The 4,670-nt window shown below is 42.0% G+C and overlaps 1 pseudogene; it reads left to right on the forward strand.

The window, feature by feature from the left end:
* The first annotated feature begins 1,279 nt into the window (after window positions 1-1,279).
* On the forward strand, window positions 1,280-2,842 carry LOC139472760 (uncharacterized; annotated as a pseudogene).
* Window positions 2,843-4,670: the final 1,828 nt, after the last annotated feature.

Raw genomic sequence — 4,670 nt, forward strand, 5'->3', positions numbered from 1 at the left:
GCCGTGATTCAATACCGCACTCACCAAAATAATCACTACTAAAACTAATACTTACACTAACTAAAACCGAGCTATATATTTGCCGAAATTATTATTTTGTGATAATTATTAGTGTTAACCGTCTTTTCATAAGTAAATGTCACGTTCCTCATCTAAACAGTTTGCGCCGTCTACCGTATATGCTCATATATTTTCATTTAATGTTAGGGGGCACGGGTGGCCCAGTCGTCTAAGGCGCCGCGATTCGCTGTGCAGAGTTGCATCCCTTGCCCACGCCCTTGCCCCTCAATTTAGCTGTTAAGAAATGTTATTTGGCAATACCGTTATTACTCTAGTAAATATTGCATCCGTTGTATAATGTCACCGTACATATTCCAATATAGCATACATCGCTTTTATTCCCAGATTTAGATTGAAACTGTGTTAGGATATAATTATCATTATTATCATTGTACGTCACTGTTATATATTAATTAATGTATATATATAAGACACTTGCTTGAATAAACCCAAATGACCTTACAGCTCTCTCCTCTCTTGTTTCAAGATCCGGGGTAGAATGGGTCTTCAGCAACCCATGCTTGCCGTAAAAGGTGACTATGCTTGTCGTAAGAGGCGACAAACGGGATCGGGTGGTCAGGCTTGCTGACTTGGTTGATGCATGTCATCGATCCCATATGCGTGGATCGATGCTCATGATATCAATCACTGGATTGTCTGGTCCAGACTCGATTATTTACAGACCGCCGTTATATAGCTGGAATATTGCTGAGTGCGGCGTTAAACAACAAACCAACCTATCTTGTTTCAAGGCTAGCTCGCAATAGCTAATTCCCCTTATCGAGGCCTGACAGTTATTTGAATCTCCTCAAAGCTGTCTTAATAATGTAAATGAGATAAGTTTAGTTCACCTTATGTTCACAAAGCAGATAACAAAGGAAACTCGATACACAATAGCAAAATGTTAAACATGGATTGGTGTCTCTTTGAGATGTCACATATTGAGGTGACACGGCACGATAGAAGCGAAAAGCATACTCACTCATAGTTTCAACATTTTCTCTATCATATCATGTAGATTCTGGATATGGGTGAGTTTTGGTTTTACGCCGCTTTAAGCAATATTTCAGCAATATCACGGCGGGGGACACCAGAAATGGGCTTCACACATTGTACCCATGTCGGGAATCGGACCCGGGCCTTCACCGTGATGAGTGAACGCTTTAACCACGAGGCTACCCGACGCCCCGGTTCTGGAGTACGGTACTGGTGCACAAAGATGGAAGTAGACGCCAAAGGGACCAAATTGGAGATGGTCAACAGCTTGAAGGAAAAGATGAAAAGCAAATCAACCTTCAACAAGTCATTTTCAAGCATATGGGGGCCATTCTGGTAATTACGCCATAAAATGGCATTTAAAATGATGAATTTGCCTTTTATCAATAGAAACATGCAATTTAGAGTATTGTTGCTCTGTGTGTGTTCCCACATTCATGCTACTGTTAAAAGCAAGGTTAAACCAAATGTGTTCCATCACTCCATTTTTCTTTACTAATGACCATGTTAATGTTCGTTCAGGTGTATGGATAGCAGCGTCCTGTCCCCATAGAATAGTGTATGCATTCAAAAGTATTCTGAGGATCCGTGAAGATCCGGGGTAGAATAGGTCTTCAGCAACCCTTGCTTGCCGTAAAAGGCGACAATGCTTGTCGTAAGAGGCGACAAACGGATCGGGTGGTCAGGCTCGCTGACTTGGTTGATGCATGTCATCGATCTCAATTGCGTGGATCGATGCTCATGATGTCAATCACTTGATTGTCTGGTCCATACTCGATCATTTACAGACCGCCGTCATACAGCTGGAATATTGCTGAGTGCGGGGTGAAACAACAAACACAAAAACAAAGAAACAAACAAAGAAACAAACTGAGACCTGAAAGCGTGAGTTACCACATCGATCTATGTCAAGACAACCCGTATGGTGTCACGCCATGGAAACAAGCGGCAGGAGAACATGCTCTCTCCCAACGAGGGACGCTTGGTCGAAGCAACTGCTGAGAATACACAGAAAGCTAACGAAAGGATATTTTCTAAGAGTATTCCTTACATGAAAGGATGGCTGACAGTAGCTGCAGTCAATGCTCTGGACTCCGACACTGACTGCCACCCTCAAAGGAAACGTTATGTTTGTTTGATAGATTTCATGAAGGAAATACAAAATCGGAAGAGGCGTATAACGTTTGTTTCCGAAATGAAAGGCACAATGAATTCGCAAGTCGAAGAACAATTACACAGGCACATGAACCGCATCAGCTACTTCCTGGATGCGATGTCGCCCGGAAACTACATGTTCGCCCTGAGATTGCTACTACATTTGAACAATCAAGAAACAACAAGAAAATGACAGGCGCAATTAAGGGAAAACTGAACACAAACATTTCGTATGGTGAAATACGCCATGACAAGTTTGGCCTCCTGCACCCTTCAGGTAAGAACTTAAAGATGACATTCTGTGACATGATCATATGTGACGTTTATGGAGGAGTGAGTATGGTTCTACGCTGCCTTTAGGCCAGGTTCACACAGAGCCGATTATGGCTCCTGTTTGAGATCAGACAGCGTTACGACACGAAAAGTGAAAAAGTCGGATTACTATCCTCAGTGATCTGGAATGTCCTATCATTGTCTGAACGCAGGCGTATGCGTTCGTAACAGAGTCCTACGGATCGGGAAAGGTCGAGAGTGGTCGGCCAAGCGCTCCCGACAGTATGGCGCGTCCCGTAACATTCGGAAAACTCAGCCAATTTTGTCTAGTCGGATTACAATCATGACTATGTCGTGACAGATTCTGCTGTATCGGATCAAAATCATTACAATGTCCTGTTTTGTCTTGACGGTGTCCTTTGGATCGGGACACTGTCGTGATGAACGGGTATGAATTGTTCATTGCCGTTTCTTGTCCATTGAGTCCAGATTGCGTCTGATATCTTGCCGAATGCGAACCGTCTTTGTCGGTTCACTGTCCGGTCATTGTCTGATCTCTTTCGGATCGCATTCGGGAGAATCGGGACGCTGTCGGGACAGATTCGGTCGGTTTTTTTTATCATGCGGAAGATACGAATCGGATCAGATTCGGATTGAGAACGGGAGAATCGGGACAAATTCGGCTTGAAACGGCTGAATCGGGACGCTTCCTGAACAATATCTGACTGTTTGTGAATTTTCCGCCACGAATCACAGGATCTTGATCAGAATTTTGACAAATTTTAATCGGGAATGGTCCTATCAAGGACGGCAGTAAACATCCTGAATGTGTGACTGAGCCCTTAACAATATTCCAGCAATATCGCGTCGGGGGACATCAAAAATGGTTGGTTTGTTGGTTGGTTTGTTGTTTAATGCCGCACTCAGCAATATTCCAGCTATATGATGGCGGTCTGTAAATAATCGAGCCTGGACCAGACAATCCAGTGATTAATATCATGAGCATCAATCCACGCAATTAGGATCGATGACATGTATCAACCAAGTCAGCGAGCCTGACCACCCGATTTCGTTAATCACCTCTTACGACAAGCATAGTTGCCTTTTACAGCAAGCATCGGTTGCTGAGGATCTATTCTCACCCGGATCTTCACGGGTCACACAGAAATGGGCTTCACACATTGTGCCCATGTGGGGAATCGAACCCGGGTCTTCAGCGTGACGAGCGAACGTTTTAAGCACTGGGCTACCCCACCGTCCCTATGGAGAAATGTAATACTTACAGAATAACACACTAGGTGAAATTAATGTTGCTTTAGCGAGGAACTTAAAACATTAATTTCACGAGTGACATATATATTCTGTAATCACTCGTACCGAGTGGGTTATCCTATGTTTTACCCATTACATATTAAAGGGAAATTATATCATAATTAAATAATTAAATAATTTCATATTAAAATTGTTTTTAGGGGGGAAAAAAATGTCGCCGATCAAAAATCAGCTGTTTTGAGTAAACATTGTCAACTCACTCCAATTTTAACGTGTTGATACGCGTGAAAAATATAGTTCTGTTAAATACCTTTTAAGATAACATTATTGCAGTTATATTTCTGTCGGAAAAGTTACAAAAATTAGTCTGTTCGAATTCTGAACCGTCTGTGTCATTTACCCTCATGCATATGGTGCCTGGACGTCAGGAAGCCTGCATACCGCTCAGTGCCGCACTGTGCTGACGTATAAAAACGAAAATAATTTATAGTTTATATAGTTTATATTGTCTTTCGGAATGTCTATAAGTTTATATAGTTTATATTGTCTTTCGGAATGTCTATAAGTTGTTGCAAAATGAGTTTGTTTACATTCTGATGCCATTGTTGAAAGTGGGAGTAGTCTTAGTTTTCGTGTTTTTCTTTCCTGTATAAATTTTATGAACTAAGTTCATGTCAACTTGTCAAGTTCAGTCTTTTTCATTGTGTTTTTCATTTTCATTTTCATTTTCAGTTGCAGTTAAGATTCTATCTGTAGTAAGTCCGGTTTTTGGATTCGGGTGGTCGAAAAATTCGTCAAACAGCAAGTCCTCTAACACAGACGCAAACCCGGACTTGGTGGTGTTGATCTTGGCGCACGAGAAACAGTTTCTGGCAACGCTCTCAATTTCAATCTTGGAACTTCTATCTGGCTAT

Source organism: Haliotis cracherodii, unplaced genomic scaffold (assembly GCF_022045235.1).
Source record: "Haliotis cracherodii isolate W230 unplaced genomic scaffold, xgHalCrac1.p SCAF_25, whole genome shotgun sequence".
NCBI classification, from domain to species: Eukaryota; Metazoa; Mollusca; class Gastropoda; order Lepetellida; family Haliotidae; genus Haliotis; species Haliotis cracherodii.